This window comes from Saccostrea echinata, unplaced genomic scaffold (genome assembly GCF_033153115.1).
Source record: "Saccostrea echinata isolate AGI-Se365-2 ecotype Australia unplaced genomic scaffold, CSIRO_AGI_Sech_v1 ptg000001l, whole genome shotgun sequence".
NCBI lineage: Eukaryota > Metazoa > Mollusca > Bivalvia > Ostreida > Ostreidae > Saccostrea > Saccostrea echinata.
The window spans coordinates 17,083,731-17,092,740 of record NW_026889750.1 but is presented as its reverse complement, the minus strand read 5'-3'; the positions used below and the strand labels follow the sequence as shown (position 1 = coordinate 17,092,740).

At 35.4% G+C, this 9,010-nt stretch overlaps 1 protein-coding gene across 1 annotated transcript in view; it reads left to right on the top strand.

Annotated features, from left to right (window-relative positions):
• The window catches only part of LOC133186126 (large ribosomal subunit protein eL32-like), a 256,634-nt gene that overhangs the window by 72,415 nt on the left and 175,209 nt on the right, over positions 1–9,010 (top strand). The window lies entirely within an intron of this gene.

Sequence of the window (9,010 nt, the reverse complement as noted above, 5' to 3'; positions counted from 1 at the left end):
CAATGTTACGATTATGCGATAGTAAACTACATGACCCGATCCGGATTCCATAGTGGCCCTATCCAGATTCCATAAATTATTGGTACTGTTAGAAAAAGTCACCAAAAAACCCCCAAATTTATGGCATCCGGATAGGGCCATGTAGTTCACTATCGCACCGTCGAGCATCAACTAAAGGTCGATATCGCGATAATGCGATGGTGCAATAGCGCAATGACGAGATGGCGGAACAATGCAATGACGATGACGCGATAGTAAACATCGCTTCATCGTCATCATACCATCGCGCGATCGTCATCACACCATCGTGTCGTCTCTATCACACTATCGTGTCATTGCGCTATCGCTTCATCTAACCATCGTCATCGCATTGTCGCGCCATCGTATTATCGTCATGGCCCTATATATCGCACCTTCGCTTCATCGGCATCGCATTATCCATCGCGACAGCGCACTATCGATCCAAATCTCGAAGGTGCGATGACGTGATAGTGAACTGCATTGTCCTATCCGGATTCCATACAAATTTGATTTAAATAATTACCTATTTGTGGCAGATCGTTAAGTGGATGAACAAATGATAATGATATTTTTTGGCAATCTGACGCCAAACAAAACCACTAATAAAACGTTAATTCATTTGCATTTCACATCCTTTGGCTATTACTGCCCGGAGACTACTGTATAATTTAGAAATTAAAATTTCTCTAAAGACCCCAACAAGGAAATGATGTGCATTAATGCAGGCACGTAGTATCGGAAAATAGTGGGGGGTGGGGGGGCTGCCCACCCCCAATTTTTTCCAAACATAATCTATTTTTGTTGAAAATCTTCATTAAAACGCTGGTTGCCCCCTCCTTTTTGTTGCAGTATAGTCAAATAAGAGTATTGAGTGATGTATTAATAAAATTTGGTTGTGAAAAAAGTTGTAACCCCCCCCCCCCCCAAGAAATAGAATTTTAGAGATTGGACACTTCACCCTTTTTTCTTTGCTTGTCCAAGTTTTTTCAGTAAAGTTGTCCAAAAAAAAATCTCCCCCCCCCCCTTACAACGATTATACGTGCCTGAACGATGAAGTGTTAATCCCTTTTCTACTTTGAGGTTTTCCAATTTAGAATGCCACATTTTCAATTATTAGTTATAAATGCATTTGATAACTAAATTTTCTTTGTTTTTCTTTTATAGACCTCTCTGGCATTTGATAACCTACACATTCCAGCCTTGTGTCTAAATGTCATACTTTATACCTGAGTCCCCATCCTGTAGTAACCTCTCCACTCCGTACACATCCGTAGGTCAATCATCAAATCTGGGGTTCTCTCTTTGTATAATCTCTATCTTAAACCATTTAATTCAACGTTATTACAACTTGCACATTGAAGATATGAACCTCCTATTTTGAAATAATTTAAAAATAAAGATTGTTATTTTTTTTATGGAATCTGGACAGGGCAAGGTAGTTCACTATCGCACAATCGAGCATGGACTGTTTCGTAGATGGCACGATGACGCAATAATGCGAAGACGATGACGCGATGACGACGATGCAATGAAACGATAATACGATAACAAGGGTGGAATAGAACGATGAAACGTATGGAATCCGGATAGGGCCATGTAGTTCACTATTGCAACATCGAGCATCGAATAAAGGGTCGAAAGCAAGTTTTTAGACTTGCCTAGATGGCTGAGCGGTCTAGCGCGCTTATCCTTATAAAAAAGTGAATTTCTTTGTGCTTTATATATATATATATATATATATATATATATATATATATATATATATATATATATATATATATATATATATATATGATCACCCCTAAGAAACATCGCCTCCCGTGTCGCAGTAGGTGCTGGCACGAAAAAGATCCCTCACTGCTCAATGGCCGTAAGTGCCGAGTATAGGACAAAATTTGCAGCTCTCCACCGGCAAATGGTGGCGTCTCCATATGAGTGAAAAATTCTCGAGAGGGACGTTAAACAACATACATACAAAACCCCTAAGAAACCTAGTGTTTGGAAAAGAATTAGGCTTCTAAGCATACGAAAAGTAAAGGGACTTAGTGATATCGGAAAATATTTGTCAAACCTCGAGCTCCATAAGGAAAATGATTTATCTGGTCCTGTTTAAAACTGTACATATCAAGTAATAGGTATTATGAGAGTAACACCCAGCCTTCGAATGTCTCTCTCTCTCTCTCTCTTTTGAGTTATGACTGAAAATGGATGTAATAACACGGAAGAATTCTTAACAGTGTGGGCTACAGATACCCAGCCAAAACTGATATCTGAATTCGTGTACATTTCAGTCTGTATAGTGTTTTAGGGGATGGTCACTTCAATCTGAAGGGGGAAACAAATTTTTTTGAGTCAGAATATTTACATATTTTAATGCCAGTCAAGACAAATTATTTATTTTCAAAATTACTAAGGACATATTATTTATTTTCTTCTTCGTTGAAAAAGTTTGACAAGCAAAATGAATAGATAAATTTCCAATTCCAGAACTCTATTTCGTGGGATATGGTGGAAGGGGGAAGGGAGGTTTTAGCAACAATGAAGGATTCGACATTTTCGAGGACAGATACCGGGTAATTTACCTGTATTTCCGAAATATGCCAGCCCCCTCCCCGTCATTCAGAATGAAATGGTCGTCCTCTTAGTATTGTGTACACTGTGTTCTTTTAACTTTTATCATGTATAATTCAATTACAGTAATTATAAGTAAGAATATAATTAGAGATGAAAGAATAGTTTATATCTTTCACAGGTATATATATATATATATATATATATATATATATATATATATATATATATATATATATATATATATATATATATATATATATATATATATATATATATAATGCTTCCATATTTTGGCAAGGATCTCGGTCAACAAGAAAAACATAATACAAATGTATCTCAAAACAGCTTTGAATTTTTCTCACACATTTCATAATCAAACGCATCATTCGTTCGATTCGCATTAGGTTTCGCATTAGCTAGAAATCGATTGAGTTTTCCCCTCGTTTACATCCAGCATGCATTAATAGATAAAGAGTACTGAAAATCAAGGACACAATAAATATTTACTGTGCATAATATTGATATGTGCAGCTGTGTGCGCAGAAAAATTGTTTGAGTAATTATAAGGTCTTACATCTTCAACGGAAGACCCTTCTATTGTTGTACTGGTTCTTTTTCTTCTTTTTATCATTTTTTTTCCGACATCGGTTCGTTGAATTTTCATGAAACTTTCAGAGATGACAGGGGCTAAAGTTTTCTCGAAATGTTTTTTTTTTCAATTTTGATTATGTCACTTCCAGTCGCGGATTGACCTATTTTTAACGTTTTGCTGCTATTTTTGTTGGTCCTACTCCTCCGAAATTACTCGAGATAAAAATCTAAAATTTTCAGGAATGATAGATTGTGACCCGTAGTTTTGCCCTGACTTTCGATATTTTAGAAAGATGTTTAAATTTTTCAAATTTTCAAATTTTATTTTTCAAAAATTAAATTTTTCAAAGTTTTAAAATCTTTTATGATAGGAATAAAAAATTTAAAAGTTTGATTCTTGAGAAAGCTATAAAATTTTAAAATTTCTTGACTTTTTTTACCGTTATTGATTATTATGATAATGAATATATTCTGGAGCGATATGAAATCTACATTGCTCCAGAAGCAAAAACAAAAAATAACAGTTTTTGGCACATTTTGAAAATTAAACATGTTAAAATTTCAAATAAAATTATTACTTGAAAATAATCAAAACCTCTTTAAAATTATTTAAAAATTCATTTTTTAAACATGTTTTGAAAACAGGAACATCAAATCATTTTAATTTGAATGCATTTGAGACGATATAAGGGAATACTAAATGGGTACATTCCACTAATTGTTTTCCCATAGGCGACAATGTTAACGTTTCTTCAAATAGCAATGTCCCTAATTTTCGTTCAGCAGTGAGTGACCCCTCAAATCACAGCACATCAAGTTGTCTTTCCTTGGTTAAAATCTCGAGGTGGCATGTCAGATTTGTTTTCCGGCAAAACGCGTCTGTCTGCGTTAACCTCTGAAAATGAAAGTGAAAGTAGGAAAATTCAAGCCTTCTCACTGGTGTTATAATACATACAATAATTCTGCTGATCTTCTTGATATATATATATATATATATATATATATATATATATATATATATATATATATATATATATATATATATATATATATATATATATATATATATATATATATATATAAAGTCTCTTCTTTGTAATAGAATAAAAACACTTTAAAACACTTTTTGAAATATTTCAACCGTGTTACCAGCCTTCGTCAGTAGTGTTTATTTAAATGCATAGCAACTAACGTTGAGCAACGTATTATAACCTATTATTATATGGACAAAATACGTTGTTCAACGTTAGTTGCTATGCATTTAAATAAACACGACTGATGAGGGCCGGTAACACACGGTTGAAATATTTCAAAAAGTGTTTTAAAGTGTTTTTATTATATATATATCTTTTAGAAAATCCATTGTAGGAATATGTATTTCTTCGAGGTATAATCTGTTATAATTTTTCTTGAAATAAATAAAGTATATGATTACATTTGACATCGATTTGCTTCAGTGATTAAAATAGATTTTGGCATATGGAGAAATGATGTACAGTTAATTCATGAGGTTGCTCCCACGTGATTTACTTCTCATTAATATTCATAAGATCCTGCATAAACTCGAAATATTCCATTTCTTTAAATTTTAATATTAAAACCTGCAAGCACAGTTTATTTTGTTTCTTAAGCCTCCGTCAGAGTTATTTGGGCTGAATTTTGGATTATTAACAGTTGACAACTCATGAAACCATCTTTTTTGGTAATAAGTAGGTCACACTGATGCAAGAAATTGCCGTTTTCAAATTAAAAAGGCGGTCGTAACTCTTCATGAAATGATAAATCATCTGTATTTTATAAAAATAGGCATTCGTCTGCACCTATTAATCGGCGGAAGAACTCTGTCAACTTGCAATAAACACTTACATTTAATCACCAAAAATGATAAATACACCAATTCTGTGCTCTTTCCTTCATTAAGACATTATACTCTCGCTTCGGAATTTCAAATCAAAAAGGCGTTCACAACTTTCACTTTGGCATCAACAATATTGTCATTTCCGGTAGAAGATATTTAGAAAAATCTAAACATCGGCGGAAGAACTTTATCCAAAATAGTTAGTATATAAAAATCTGCGGGTTTTTGTTCGTTCTCTATATAAACCTTTATGGAATCTGTCGCCATTATAGCTCCAATATGGCCGATATGTAAATGAGAAGAATGAACACCATTTCTCCATATTGTGGGAGGAGATTAAGATAAAGATAGGGATTTGATGAGAAAGAGGAAAATAAAATAGCATTATGCTTCCAAAAAAACCTTTTTCTTTCATCAATGCAAAAACTGTTCTAAAAGCTTAATAGACTGTATTGTGAAGATAATCAAAATGAAAACATCATAAACATCTTTAAAGACAAACGGAAGAGAAATAAAGTTGTTTTCGATTTTCCTTAAAATTTTCAGCAAAAATTCATGCCAAGAAGAGGCAAAATAATTTTTCTTATTGCTAATAAGGTACTTACCGAGTCTTCTATCAGATTGAGTCCGAAAGGTACAGATGTGAAATTTTCCCCCTCTTTTATACTCAGGAGTAAGCGGAAAAACGGGAATCACCAGGGCTAATAAACACAAAGAAGTTTGATTGATTTATAAATTTTCATTTTTTTCGTCAACATCGCACATGATTTGCATGTCAACTACTATGGAATCCGGATAGGGTCATTTAGTTTGTTATTGAATTAACGCACCATCGAAGTTTTGGATCGATGGTACAAAAACGCAATAAGTGATGATAAAGGTCACTGCGATAACGATGAAAGGATGGTGCGACAATGCGATGACAATGGTGCGATGGCACGATGAAGCGATAGCGCGTTGGTACGAAAGCGATAACATGATGGTACGATGACGATGCATCGCGGCATCGTTATTGCACCATCGCGTCATCGTCATCGCACCATCGTAACATCGACCAAACAGCCGATAGTGGGATAGTGAACTATGTGGCACTATCCGGATTCCATAAATTACGGTCCTGTTAGAGTTAAAAGAAAAAGTCACAAAAAACACAAATTGATTTTTATTATTACCTTTTTGTGACAGATCGTTAATTCGATGAACAAATGATAATGTTATTTTTTGGTAATCTGACGCCAAACAAAACCACAAATAAACGTTATTTCATTAGTTTGCACTTTACATTCGTCGGACTTTTAAATAAAATGAACAAAAAATTAACAAAAAAGATCAAACCCTAAAATGGAAAATGATTTCTCGAATAAGCACTCATAAAGAATTCTTAAACACAACATTTCAGCCCGGAGACTTCTATACAATTTAGAAGTTTCTTTAAAGTCCCCGGCAAGGCAATGACTTACATTATTGCAGGCACGTAGTATAGGGAAGGGTGGGGATAAGGGCAAGGGGGCTTGTCCCACCCCCTCCTTTTTTCCAAAATAACATCTTACTGTTGAAAATGTTCATTGAATACCTGCCCTTCCCCCACTTTTTGGTGCAGTGTAGCCAAATAAGGGTAAAGGGTAATGTAATTGGTTGTGCAAGAAAGTTGTAACCACCCCCCCCCCTCCCACCCGAAACAGGATTTTCGAGTTATTACACTTAACTTTTTTCCCTTGCTTGTCCTAGTTTTTCAGGTAAGTTGTAAATCTTTTTTTCTGGCTCCACCCCCCACCCCCACCCCCCTAACATGATGAAGTGTCAATTGCTATTCTACTTTTGAGATTTTCCAATTTATAGAACGCCACATTTTCAATTATTTAGTTATATGTTTGGTAATTAATTAAGATTTCTTTTTTTCCGGCATTTAATTATCTACACATTCAAGCCTTGTGTCTCAATGTCATAGTCCCCATCCTTTAGTAACCTTTCCACTCCGCATGCATCCGTCAGTCGATCACCCAATTTGGGGTTCTCTCTTCGTATAATCTATATCCTCAACCGTTCATTCCACTTTATTAAAACTTTGCACATTGAAGATATGAACTTACTTTTTCAGAAATAAAAATTCAAAAATATTGATTGATTGATTGTATGTTGTTTACAACATTCGAGAATTTTTCACTCATATAGAGACGTCTCCATATACCAGTGAATGGCTTCAATTTTAGACCTTTACTCGACACTCAGGGCCATTGAGCAATGAGGGATCTTTATCGTGCCAACGTCTACCGTGACACGGGACCTCGGTTTTTAAGGTCTCATCCGAAGGATCCGCAACTTTCACTTCAAAGTGAGCCCTTGGCGAAGGAACAGTTGCTACCTTTTTTTTAATCTACTTAGGTCATTCGCGGCCGAGATTCGAACTCACGGCCTCCCAATCACGGAACGAGCCCTCTATCGACTGAGCTACCATGACGTTAAAATGCAAAAATAAAGATTGCTACTTTTTATGGAATCGGGGTAGGGTCATGTAGTTCACAATCGAATTATCGAACTTCGACTGTTTGGTCGCTGGCACGATGACGCAATAGTGTGATGACGTTGAAGCGATGACGCGATCTAGTGATGGGGTTGATGCGATAACAATGGTGCGTGAGAACGATGAAGGGATAGGAGAATCGCTTCATCGTCATCGTTCCATTATGGAATCCGAATATGGCCATGTAATTCACTATCGCATCATCGCAACATCGAGGTTTGGATTGACGTGATAAATTGATGACGATGAAGCGATGTTTTGATGACGATGAAGCGTAGATGAGATAGCTTGATTACGATGATGCGATTGCACGATGGTGCGATAGCGATGATACAATAGTGCCATGACGATGGCGCGATGGTACAATGACACTATATCGTGCTATTGCACCATTGTCATCGCATTTCGCGCCAACACATCATCATTATCGCACCGCCGCGTCATCGTCATCTCGCCATTGCATTCTCGTGCCATCGACCCTTTAATCGATGCTTGATGTGCGATAATGAACTACGTGACCCTATCTAAATTCCATACTCCATCGTCATCGCATCATCGCTATCTTACCATCGTATTATCGTGCTGTCGTTTCATCGTGCCATCGCACCATCGTCATGGCATTGTTGCGCCATTACATCTTCGTCATCCCACTATCGCTTCATCGTCATTGCAATATCGCGTCAACGCACTATTGACCCAAACCTCGATGGTGCGATGAACATGGCCGGATTCCATAATACATTATAGATAAATTGCGATGGCACACATTTCTTATTAATACATAAACACCCCCTATTAAAAAAGATCTACACAGAATACATTGAAAAGTTTAAAAAAAGATGCATATTATTGATTATGTTTTATTTTTTAATTTTCTTTTTTTTAATGTCAATCCTCTATGAAGCAATAATTATTTTGAAAGTTAAAACAAAGGCGTATATATCTTCCCCACCACCCACTTTGTGCACCTTTAGTAATAATTCAGAATGTGCATGGATGACCTTGTCATATAGATTCCTTCCTATTGGTTCTTGAATGAAGGACACCTGTACGCTTTTCGATGATAGCAATTTGACACATCAATAATACCTTCTGATTAAAGATAAATAACATCTATCATACAGTGAAGTTTCCTTAGTCTTTGAAGCAATTTTGCAATCATCTAGGTCGTGGAATTCACCTAAAATTTCTTGGAAATCAACAGTAAAGAAAATTGAGCAATTGTTTTTTGTGTGTGTGCGTGTTACTTTTTGATATATGTATGCAAATAAAGTTGTCTAAACTATGAAGCAAACGCATGGTGATTTCATAAAGCTCCATGCAAATGTAGAAAAATGACAGTCTTTTATGTAAATTAAAGATCAATTCATGTTTGTAAAAAAAAAAGTGTATGTTAAAATCTAGTCTCTTTTGAATAGGTAGATTAGAATGCATTTGAAGGAGTT